Raw genomic sequence first — 12,821 nt, 5'->3', positions numbered from 1 at the left:
GCAAACTGTGCAAAACAAATATTATTCTACTCCTAAAATCATTTCCAGCACATGCAAGTTAATAAAATTTACCACATTACACACCATTTATACGTAATGCAGGCCTTTTTGAAGGTACCAACCCTAAAACAAGTTATGCCTCCAAACCCCAACTGTACCCGTCCCATTCATTGCCGGAATTTGGCATTCCGCAAACAGAATCATAGAAAAGTAACAACACGACCAAATACTTATAATCACAAAAACTTTATTTTACAGAGCCCAAAGAAGAGACTGGCCAGTTGACTAGTGCAGTCAGCTGCTGTCGTTGCTTGTAGCAAAAGGAACTTCACCAAACTTATTCCATATCTTGTACTCGAGAGACTCTACCTCATGATCTGCAACAAAAAAGAAATACAGCTTCTGCACTACATCGCATCTTCAAACATTATTAAGCTTTGACAATGGATATGCAGGGCAACTAGAGCAGCCAAACATTTCACTAATGCCCTGCTCGCATACTACAACCCATGTACTAAGCGTGTTCAAGTCAAGACAGCTTTATTTATTTTATGAATGAATACAGAGACACCAATAAAAAAAGTCACAGTACAGAGGAGGTCTCTAAGTTCGAAGTTGTCGGGGGCCCCTCTATGCATAGATACCTTCAGTACTACTATACAGCATTAACGCAACAAGCAGTAAAAGCACCTTGACAGATTACAAATTTCTGAGAATAAGGCAAGAAAATTCAATTATAGCATCACGTAATCTAGCAAGTACAAAAAATGTGCTTGGACAAAGCACACTTCCTACCCTTCCCTATTTTCATACATCTTAGCCCCTCGCCAAAACGCCAAATTTAATGAGCTGTAAAACTAGTTCTAAGCGGTGCATCAAAAGAACGATTCTCTTATTTCACTCACCAGGGTTCATAGTATTTGAAAATATAAAGATTACAGTTTGATGGCTAACATTATTTTGCCTATTTTCCCTCCAAAAATGGCTGATTATCTCTAATTATCTGGGGAACTGATTGTCTGACTAAAAAAATAATGCCATATTTGAAATCAGTGGGGAAAAAAGCAGCAAGACTAACAAGTTTCACTGAGTTTAAACGGAAATTGTTTAAGAGCCATGTCCCCCCTTAATGCAAAGCATTATGGCTTCCCCGGCGATACTTATCACACACTTTGCTGCTTATCACATTTGCGACTCTTTTTTCGCTTTCATTTCTCTGTCTTCGTTGGTTACTGAACTGCAGAGGTTGTTTGGAACTCCATACTGAGAAATTACAAACCTGTATAATGGTATATTCATATAGCCAGCATGACGCTCACACAATGTAGAAGTAAATTATCACTAAGGGAACACCTAAGCCAACAGCTATCGCATTCACGGCACGTGAGCAGACTTAGGTGCTCCGAAGAATTGTACGTAATGCAAATACTTTAACTAGAAAGAATTTTCCCATAAACTTTACTTTCATCTCGTGCCCTGGCACAACCCATTTTCACCACAAACCTTAGCAAGTAGGATTGAAACAAAAAGATTATATGCCACAATATAAGTTCTCGTCTCAATTTCGTATGGCCTTTGTCATTGAATGCGTTGTTTCCGTGGAGAAAATACTCAGGAGAGGCCCCTAGCACCCGCAATGCATTGGGGAAAGCGTGGAGGAGGTAAAGTCGTATTTAAGATGTCTGTGGGCAGTGTTCCTTGGTTTTTAAAGCAAAAGCTTTCTTGGTGGGATCGATGGCGTACTGTCAGAAAACTAATGCATTTCCCCATTGACCACTTGGTTGACCGAAAACTTCTGATAACATCTCTGGACATGCGGCACGTGCGTGAAACCGGGCTTCCGTTATGTCAAAACGGTTACTGCGAAATCCTGAAAAGGAACAGCTCTAGATGAGACAATACACACATCAATTACGAAGAAGAAGGAGCAGAAAAGTATACCTTTATCTCGTAAACCCCGCATCAATACACATTTAGACAGTTTGTAGATGCGTTCACTTACTGAGTGAAAAATCATCACAAGGATTCGTTCTTTGTTAGCGATTTGGACCTTTGAAGGTTTGATGGTCGATTGGCTGCTGGCGAAGGTTGGATGCACTTTCAGCACATGTTTTGTCGCAGTGTTGACACAGTTTTGATGTGGGAACGCTTTCGTGCTTCTCTCAACTTGTTTTAAGAAGGGGTGGTACAGTTTCTTACAGCCACAGCAGCTCAATATGGCTAAATGCCACCAGGAACCTTTTTACAGTGCGCTGACTGAGTTTTGGGTGTGGACGAAATTAGCAGCAGAGAAGGCAGGTGCGGCTGATTTGCAACAGGTTTCGCAACGTCAGCAGGTTGCTTCGGCGTTTGTGTGCTCCGGCCTGCGTTATCTGCTTCTCTTTGAAAAGTACTAGTGGCAGAGATGGCGGGTGCAGCAGAGGAGAATCAGAAAGGGTATGTCTCGACATACCGGGAGCGGCTTCACAAAACGGAATAACAGGGCCTCTCTCAATTATTCTTTCATCCATGCTTGTGCCCCCTGAGTGCCTTTGTAGCTCATGCCTGCCTGTTTCCCAACAAGGTGGTTGTTTGTTTTTCGCTCACCGATGACCAGCTTGAACTTGGTCTGTGGCGTGACCTGGACGGACTTGGGGTCGAGGCTGCAACCGCTGAGCGTCTGCTGGGTCATCCGGAAGTCAACCTGAAAGTCGAGAATGCAGCACTTGTGAGGAGGCAACCCTGGACCGAGTGAAGCTTCCCCACCCAAGCGGTGTTCTGGTAACATTAAGTTCGAGGGCTTAGCAGCTATCTACAAGTAATCAGCTTGGTAGATGCACTGTGTCGTACAGCAATATGTTTTGCGACTGCATTTTTCTCTCCCCCTCTCCCCCGGTAACATGATTTTTGCGTGCAGGTAAAAAAAAGCAGAACCGTCGGTACATTTGTTGTAGAATAAACACAGCCTAATTGCAATCAATTCCTTTTTATAAATATTGCATTAAAGTAAAATCTTGGTCGAACGAACACCACATTAATAAACTTTTCAGTATAATCAGGGGTGGAACAGGGTGCATGGGTTTGGGAGCAGTCCTGGCAGCAGGCAACATTGGCTTTTGTAGCAAGCTTGGAGCAGCCAGAAAAGCCTTTTTGGAGCAGGCTTGGAGCAGCCAGAAATGCCATTACGAGCAGATGCAACACCATTTCACAGCATTATGGTGCCTCCCTAATCTCCCAACATGCCGCTATGCAAGTCCCCTGACAGGTACATTTTTTGTCTGTCTACTATATCAGGCATTCTACCATGCACTATAACCTACTCTGAACCAGGAACGCAGTTCTTTTACTATATCTAGAGGTCCACAAAATGCAGAGTTATCAATGTTTGCCGCAGTGAGCATGCCGCGTTATTACCGTTCGAAGGTCAAACCTTACGCTCAGAGCCGAAAGAGATCAGATAACAGGCCTTGCTTCATGCCTGATAAACGGCAGTGTTTATGTGAACCCACGGTGGCATTCCATAAAACAAGGCATTTGCTTGCAATTTTTTTCTGTCAAACAGCAGTTTCAGCACGTGCGTAGCTCAACATACCTTTTTTGCCATTCGTCACACAGTTGCAAGAGTCAACAAACTTATACCACAGACTACGTAATTAGAGAGTGTCAGAAGGAACGATTAATGTTCGGCCGTCCTTCACTAAGCACAGCTAACCCCAAAGTTGAATGGAATTGAATTCAAGTTTATTTGCTCTTTTTCCTTCCGTTTTTCTGAATCCAGAAAAACAGAGGGAAGGCAAAAGGCGACCACCATCCCTCCGTTTAACAGGGAGTTCATTACAAGTTTCAAATTCATTTGCGTTTCAAGTTCAGAGGCGAGAAAGAGTTATTACCTCAAAAACAGATGCGCACCAAATTATCAAGTGCGGGCAAAGTGCCAAAGGTCCTGCTTGTTCGATACATGCAGCAACAGAAAGCTGCAGTCAGCAAAGTTAGGATCGTCTAAAAGGTGTGACAAAATTGATGTTCACCACAAAAAACTACAACCTTTCATGCGAATATCATTCTGCCTATCTGTGATGAGGCACAAAAACATTTTACTTTTGGGCATTTTCCTTTGATTGTGCTGCAGCGGCCACCACTGGCAAACACAACTGTGCAAATGCAACACACGGAAATTCAAACAGCTGGCTCGCAGTGCCTGCGGCCTTATGGCTAAGCCAAAGCCAACCTTCATAGCCGCTTATTGCCTTGATGAAGCCAAAAACACGATGTTTCAGCCAAGCTTTCGTGCGCTGGGCATAATGGCGGTCGTATCTCGCAGCTCAATTTAGGCGCTGCGGCGTAGGAAACGAATTTGGCGCAACAGGGGCGGTTTGGCGCAGGATGGCGCAAGTAAACAAGTTTGGCGCTCAATGGCGCAAATGTCGCAGCTGTTCCACCCCTGTACAGTGAACATTTAAGAAATCTCATGCTGACTGCTTGTAATTTTAATGTAAAATTATTTTACTACTAGTACATACTTCAGAATAGCAAGCTTTCCAAAATAACAATCGTTTTATTTAGTTCCGTGCCATGTTAACAACGCTTCGGTACCACGAACTCATTTTCGGAGTCCGGGGGTTCTTAGGTTTCAGGGAAACAATTGCAGCAATTGGAGCCCTAGGCTAACAGACGACATGGCAAAGCACAGCACTGTAAACAGACGCCTTGCAACTTGCTCCATGGACAATGCGTGCCGATGTGAGAGGGAAAAAAAGAAAGAGGGTGAGGAGGCGAAAAAAAAATGAAGGGTGGCCCGCCTCCTCAGTTGCAGCGGCTGCACTTGCCGCGCCCCGCCGCAAGTCTTCCTCTCTGCCGTCCCTGCTCAGGTGGCCTGCTGGATCAGGTTACGGTGCTCCTTTTCTCCCGTTTCCTTTCTCTTTTTCAAGGCGATGTGCCACGAGGCTATGGCGGTATGGGCTCAGAAAACTTGATACAGTTTGGAGGAGAAAAACGAAACGCAGAATGGAACTTTTTTTTCCGCCTCTCGTTTTCGGCACCACGCCAAAACACCGATGCCTGTAGCACATCAGGTTTTAGATGCGACGCTGAGAGGAGCATCTCTTGCCGGCGGCCCTGTCCTTCCTGCGTCGTCGTTGTCCGCGTCCGCACAGCTGCGTCTCTCACTCCGCCGGTGGGTGGCGCAAGTGCGCTGTGCGCATGTGCAGCGCCCTCTCTCTCCGCAGCCTCGCGCGCTGCGCATACAAGCGGAGTGCCGCGCTCCGGCCAGTCTCTCAGTCGGCGGTCGTCCGCGCTACGCTGCTCTCTCTCTCTCTCTCTCTCTCTCTCTCTCTCTCTCTCTCTCTCTCTCTCTCTCTCTCTCGCGCGCGCGCGCGCGCGCATTTTAATTAGCGATCAGGTCAGTAGTCACTTAGTGGCTAACGAACGTTCCTGTGTGTCATGGATCCATTTGCTGGTTTGCATGGAAGAAACGTGAAAGAGTCATGTCGACCAGAGATGGCGGCACATTTCTAGAACCACAACGTTAAAGTTCTCGGACACACGATACTACGCTGATCAAGACCGTCAGAACCTGCTGATACTTAGTGTGCAGCTTTTGCTAAGAGCCAAGTGACAGGTCCTGTTCATTGACGTGTAATCCTACAGATGGACTTGAACTTCAAACAGATCGAGGTTATCGGTGCAAGCGTGCCTTTTCTGGGTGACTACTAACTTTTTTTTGCCTTTTCAGGGGAGTACGGCATCCTGACGACATACCCCTCATTCCTCCTGGACCGAGGCTACTCATACTTTGTGGTCGGGTTTCTCAACGGAGGGCTGGCAGAAGTCATCTCGATTCTGGGAAGCATCACTGCCGGTTACATGGCTCGATCAAGCAGGTGGCGGTTCTTGCTTATTCAGACACAAGATATCTGTCACATTTGCAACAGGGTCAACTTGTTCTTCACCCTTTTTTTTTTAAGTTCTTTAAATGATACTTTCACCTCGTGCTTTACAGCAATGGGTAACTGGAAGAATTCTCAAAACTGCTGTTAATGTTAATGCCCATTTCGCCTTGACTTGATAAATTTTTATTAAAACCGTGGCAGTCTATTTGGGAGTCTGTCGAATGGTCTTTCCTGTCGGCCTCCAGCAACGACCTGCTGGGCAGCTTCAGTCTGTGCAGAATTTAACGCTTGCAACAACTAACAGATAATGCAAAGCTAAATAAAATCAAGGAGCATGATTTTAAGTTTTGTGGGATCTCTCTCTCTCTCTCTCTCTCTCTCTCTCGCATTACCCGACAATTGCTCACGCAATTTGAGTAATCGACCCAACGGAAACGCACAATGGAACCCCCTTCAGCGTCGCATCACACCAGGGTTCCCGCGAGGGGAGGTGGGCATAATTTTTCTTTGCTCCTTTTCTGTGGTGCATCTGCCGTCAACCGTAGCACCCAAGCCTCGTCAGATGTTTCCATTTTGTTTTTCGCGTGCTTGCCACCGTTTGTGCTGCCATGTCATCACTTCCTACAGCAAAGAAGCGGAAACAGTTTTTTTGCTCAGTGAGAAAGTGGACATTCTTCGGGGGAGTAGAAGCAGGGAAAAAGTAAGCTGTCGTGGCGAAGGAGCATGGAGTGGGGCGGTCGACAATTGCCACCATTGTCAAGGACAAAAGACGAAATAATGAAATGTCAGCAGGAGTCTCAGCTTGACTGCTCACAGAAGCTACTGCGCACTGACGATATCCAGCAACGATTCTCGATGTCCTCAGCTGGGAAGCATCTTCTAGTTGGCTTCACCATTTTCACCAGCAAAATGCCATCACCTCATAGACTGTGTTGGGCAAACAAAAAAAGTGGTGGACGAAGCAGCAGCAGCCACATGGAGTGAAAAAATTTTCAGGGAATGGTGGAGTCATACCAGGTGGTCGATGTTTTCTAAGCTGATGAAATGGCCTGCTCCTACCAACTCTTGCTTGATGAAACAATGCACTTCAAGGGGGAAGAGTACAAAGTGGCAAGAAGTCGAAAGTTAGAGTCACGGTGCTCTACTGCTGCAGTGCGACTGGCACGGGAAAGCTTCCGCCTCTCTTCACTGGCAGGTTTCATAAACCGCACTATGTCCTACCCGCAAAGGTAGGATGTTTTAGGCACTGGAATATAATCTGTTGTCTTAAATTTTGCGATTTTTCACTACAACGAGCTTTCAAAATAACGAGCAATTTGTTGCGGCCCCCTGAAGTTCGTTATACTGAGATTTCACTGTAAGCGGTCAATGATGTGAATAATCTACACGGCTATTTTTGTTGCCCTTCCGTGCTGTGTTGGGGCAGACTTGGCCTCAACGAATTTCCACTTCAACGAAAACTTTCACACGTCCCATCAATTCAGTTGTAGCGGGATTCGACTGTACATACATACTATGCACTGCGTTCATATTTTACAGGTAACAATGGTGCAGTTTGAAAGGAATTTGGAATTGAAAGGGAGAATTTCAATTACCCACTTTCTCTCCATAATTAATGACATCTTTTGTGCAAAATTCAAAACAAGGCAGTAAGTATTTTTACCATGAGGCCTGTGAAAATAGTAATTTCTTGCTTCCGTACCAAATACCGTATTTACATGACTGTAGGTTGACCCTCTTTTTTTTTCAAATTTGACGATCCAATGTTGGGGGGTCAACTTACAATCGAAATAAAACTGTGCACCACTAGTAACAGCAAGAGAAACAAGAAATCAGGGGTGCTACAAGGCGGGGACAGCTTTGTGCCCTTGTTTCTATGGTTATGATCGAAGTATAGTGCATTAATTTACCATTGCATACATTCTGGCATCAATAAAGGTGATGCAGACTTTGAACGTTAGCGTTCCCGATCTGTGCCCTTTGTTCACCGTACTTAGAGCAACTAACCTCCCACCATTGCGCTTGGAAATAAATGTACTGAACAATGTGATATGATTTTTGCTACGTTAGCGCCGTGCATTGAATCAAGGGATTTACTAATAGTACTCATTTTATTAACTAGAGACGAACAAAATGCTTCTTGAATGCGACTAATGCACTCACTAATGAAAGTAAATCGCGCGCGGCTGCTTCCGTCAGCCGCCATGTTGTTTGGTTTGGTAACGTGCGGCAATGGTCGATGCCGGTTGCTTCGATGGTTGTCGTCTTGCAGCGAATGTGTTCTTCCCACTCAACCCACAGTGCATGGTGATTCCGCGTGCTTTTACAAAACCTTTTCTTTTCCAACATCCACTGCACGCACCACGAGCGCACGGCTCTTGTGGGAGCATCAATCATTGATGGAAAAGCCGTCAAAGGGTGGGTACTGGTATTTGACGGAAGAGCTTCTCTTTGTGATACAATTTTCTAGGCAGTGCTCGCATTTTTTTTTTTTTGAGAGAGATGCAATTTTGAGGGGTCGACCTACATTTGAATCGACTTAAAATCGTGTAAATATGGTACAGAAAGCCTAAGGGCTATGTTCAAGGAGGTTTGAATTTTTTTACCGAACAAAGGGGAGGGTGCTTAGAATTCGAGGAGTGGTTAGAATCACAAAAATATGGTACGTATATCTTCTACCGGATGAGTATAGGCATGTCTCAGTTGCTAACAGTGAAGTAATATGGTTGCACTGACTTCCCTAGCTCTTTTTACACGTGTTCTTAGTATTTGAAGAAATAGAGCACCCGGAACACCTCAAATGTGTGCAGTCTTCTTGCAGGCAGCCGCGACAGATTCTGCCGGCCGTGCCCACTCATTTCCTGACAGTAACGTCCCTTCCACCTGGCCAAAATGGCTGCCCTTTTTCCAGCTTCATTAGGAAAAGAGCCATTCTTGATCTCGGTTTGCACAGCAGCAACACCTGTTTGGGCCTCCATATTTTGCACTTACCACCTTTTGAAGTAATACTACCAGGAAAGAGTGCAGTTAAAAGACCGAACGTATGTTTTTTTTGCCATGTATTTGTTCCCGTACTACGGTATATGTCATGCTTGTTGCCTCCCTCCGATGCCATCACACCTCGTTCCTCTCTGCCATGCGATCCTCAACCCTCTGAAAAGAACCTCCCGTGACCCCATGCACCCTTTAAGGAGTAACCACACATTTTTTAGCCATGTACTCCAGCTGAACACGCATATAAAAACACACCCCACAGGCACAAGTTAGTCTCGCTTGGACACTGTGATGCTATAGTGGTCGTACACTTCACAAGTGAGTGCGATGGCCTTCACACGGCGGCCTGCAGTGAAGAAGACCTCAACATTTCAGTATTAGCAAAATCAAAGCACAAGCACTACTTTGAAAGCCGTGCTTTGAGAGCAGCCAACGTACGCTTCTGAGACAGTGCTGGATCAGGGCCGCAATCAGTGAACCTAAGAACGACACTGACCCCACGAATGGTTGTGTTCAAAATCTCGAAAGCTCAGCGGTGCATTCTCACCTGCACGTAGGACGTGAGTCCCACGCAGAGTTTGGACACGTTGCACACTGCTGCCTGCTCGTTGAAGTGCACCGTGCCAGTCAGGGAGACTTCCTGGGAGGACGCAGGGAACTTCTGGCCTGTAGTAAATGAACCCAGAAGAGCAGTCTGTTAGGCGGGCACACAAAGGGTATTGTGAACAGAAAATGTTTTGAAGTGAAAGCCTGTATTGGCCCATTGCACAAGAAGCTGGTGGTGTCTGGTACAGAAGATGGCAACGTGAAACCTGGGAAAGGGTGAAACATGCAGTGTGTAAGTGTATTCTTGGTACCTTGGCGTTTTTGCCAACGGAGATGGAACCGTTGGGGGGTACAGGTACACAGCTTTGCTGTAAAAGCCTCGTGTCTTTGAAGCACAAAGTGCTCCAGTGCGAGGCGTTCGAAAACGAGTGTCCCGGTGTGTTTGTTTTAGTAGGTGTTTTCGATCATGGAGATGAAACGTTCTATACTCGGTTAAAACTCAAGAACGGCACCACCTCATGTAGTGTATCACTCCGCCAAAGCGCCGGACCCGTGACGTCAGTGCGCGCGCGTTTTGAAAGGGGTTTGCTATGAATGCGTGACATCGTCTGCCTTGTCTCACGCAGTTTGTTTGTCGTCACTGGAGTCGTTTATAAGCATATTGAGTAAAAAAAAATCACGGGAACGGCTCACGCCATGTTCAAAATATTCCCAGTAACGCCCTACTTGCGCCGCGCGGAGAAACATCCGGCTGCAGTGATAAGGCACAGCGGCAACTTTTGGTGCCGTTCTTAAGTTGTCACCGAGTATAGTGTGAGGCGCTGGAAAACGAGTGTCCTGGTGTTTTAGTACCATGACTACATGATACGAGATACAACAATGACGACAGGACACGCCGACAGCCCGAGCCCCTAAGGGGCTTCATCCTTAAAAATTTGGCCACCTTTGCAATTGAGATGTAAAGACTGAGGAAACAGCGGAGGAGCTGGTGGTCTTCGTTAGCTTCAACTTGGCTTTCGTTGGTCCGCTCATCTCATTGGTAGATTGGACACTACTTCCACCAAGTGCAGCCGTCTCTCTCAACTAGGAGAATACCTGCACGTCAGAGCTTATGTCATCACTAGGAGCAGCCAACCCCTGACGTGCGCCTCCCCACGCAAACAACTGTCCACTTCAACTGAGCCAAAGTCCAAAACCAATGCCTGCTCTATGAACCCCCCAAAAAAGTTCAGCGCCCTGAATGTTGAATGTGATGATAGCACAATTGGTTTCATAACACAAGGAACCCAGGCTTGTTTCTGACCACGGGAAGTGTTTCTTTCAAGAGCGAAGCTCTTTAGCAAACCACAATTTTTCGTGTCTGCAGCTAAAAATACCAAGAAATTGCCAAAGGCACGCACATGAGCGCAGGCCTTGTGGCGACTGCCTGGCAGTTAGCAAAGCTAAGAAAAAGCCCAGCGCTCGTGTGTGCGTGCCTCATGACAACCCCTTAGCATCCCCTGTGCAAGTTTTTTTAGCCAAGCACGCCCACTTAAAAAGATTGGCCAAGACTACAGCAACCAACCGGCTGTTACAAAAAAAGAAAGAAAGAAAGAAAATGCCGAGAGCTTATGTGTCCATGCCTCGCAGCGACGACCCAGCATCATCCGTGCACGTTTGCAAGCCAAACAACCTCCTGGGATATTGACCAAGATTGGCAAAAAAAAAAAAAAAAGAGAGAGAGAGAAAAACTGCAGCATTTGCCGCCATTGTGGCAACACTTGGTCGGAACAAGAAAGACACGCCAAGCGTACGCCCCTCCAAGGTGATGTCCAATGGTTATCACTTTCATAAAAATGAAGGAAGCTTGCACTTACAGCTACAATGATGGAGTCAAGGCTGTTTGGCAGTGAAGAAGAAGCAAATAGGCAGCAGTCGTGAACTTAAACCGTCGTGATGGTCGTGGAGGTAGCGTACAGTTTCGCTCCCTTCAAGTGTCACGTGTTAGTGTGAGCTTCGTTCATTGTTTTCTTGAGGCGCACAATCCCCACACCTGTTCGTGGGCCCCTTGCCTCCTCGCCACTTCCCCAGTCCCACTTCTTGGCCTAGCCTTTCCCCCTCTCCACTTTGTGGCGCCGAGTTTTTAGCGACGCCAGGCAGACAGAACTCAAGCTTTAACAGCTACGCTGTTAAAAACACACGTTAGCTGGCTCGGGAATTAAAACGGGGTGTTTAGAGCAGGAGAAGAGTGCGCTACCACGGTGCTAAGAGCACTGCCACCTTGGCACCTTGCAATGGCAGAACAACAGTTAGCTAATGCGTGCCACATGACAGGTGCACATCACGATACCTGAGTAGAACAGAGGCATGCCTAGCCACGGATAACTGTGATTGCAGGAAAGCTACAGTGCGAAGTGTTGCTAGTGTCCCTCAGAAACTAATACGCTCCAAAAGAGGAGGAAACGAAACTGAAGAAAGGAGCAAAAACACAGTGTGGCAGTGAAGAAGTCATCGGCAACTATGGCCAGGGGAAGATATAATGATTTTGACTTCAAAGCACATAAGCAGAAGACTCGACTGCTTTGAGGAACGTTTTAGCGAAGCCGATAAGGCACACACAGGTTTCAAACACCCAAAATTGAACGACACACTTACCCATTCCCCTTGTGGCTGCATTATCACTTTTCGAAATACCTACAAGGAAGGCTTCTGGCCCAGTCAGCATGTTTATTCATGTTAAAATAAAGACTTTTAAGTGCGACTGCACTTCTTAAGCGAGCCTGAATCGTCCGCCGCCGTCGTCCGCATAGCAACAGCTGCGGGTGCGCGCGCTCCTCGTCTTCCTCCTCGTCTTCCCTAGCAACGGGGGGAGATGGGCGCGCGCTACTCTTCTCCTCCTCTCTCCGCTCAGTGACTGCGGGTGTTGGGCGCCTCCTCTCCACTTCGGGCGGGAGAGCTCTCGCTCGCGTAGCGGGCGCTCCGCATTCCGACGCGTGAGGGCGCTTGTGTAGCCCTCGCCGTAACGGCGGGCGCTACTCTCCTCCTCCTCTCTCCGCTCAGTGACTGCGGGTGTTGGGCGCCTCCTCTCCACTCCAAGATCACGATATCCACCGTAATCGCGCAATCAACAACCGTGCATTCGCACTTACACACTCTCCCCCTCGGGGAAGTGCGAGGGAATTTTTTTGTTTCGTGGCCACCACAGCCTGATTTTCTTTTTCTTTTTTTTAAGATGCGACTGCATTTCATTCACTCGCCTTGTCCCTCCATACGGCGTTGTTGTTGTCCGTCCACACCCCTCCCCCATTCTCCTCGCCGTGCAAGCTGCGCGCTCTGCCGCTCACCCCCTCTTCTCTCCGATAGCGAACACTCTCTCGCGAGGGGCATTGGATTGGATTCGATTCGATTGGCTTGGCTTGGATTTGGATTGGATTA

The 12,821-nt window shown here is 46.9% G+C and overlaps 1 long non-coding RNA gene across 1 annotated transcript; it reads right to left on the bottom strand.

Annotated features, from left to right (window-relative positions):
- Positions 1–229: 229 nt before the first annotated feature.
- Positions 230–9,562, bottom strand: LOC144172562 (uncharacterized). The gene is made up of 3 exons (XR_013323044.1): positions 9,409–9,562; positions 2,587–2,683; positions 230–377 (listed from the first exon to the last, which is right to left on the bottom strand). It is a non-coding gene; the product is annotated as an uncharacterized LOC144172562 (long non-coding RNA).
- Positions 9,563–12,821: the final 3,259 nt, after the last annotated feature.

This window comes from Haemaphysalis longicornis, unplaced genomic scaffold (assembly GCF_048455015.1).
Source record: "Haemaphysalis longicornis isolate Haplotype H1 unplaced genomic scaffold, Haemaphysalis longicornis Haplotype H1 scaffold_234, whole genome shotgun sequence".
Lineage (NCBI taxonomy): Eukaryota > Metazoa > Arthropoda > Arachnida > Ixodida > Ixodidae > Haemaphysalis > Haemaphysalis longicornis.
Note: the sequence above shows the minus strand (reverse complement) of the source record. Positions and strands in the feature narration are given on the sequence as shown.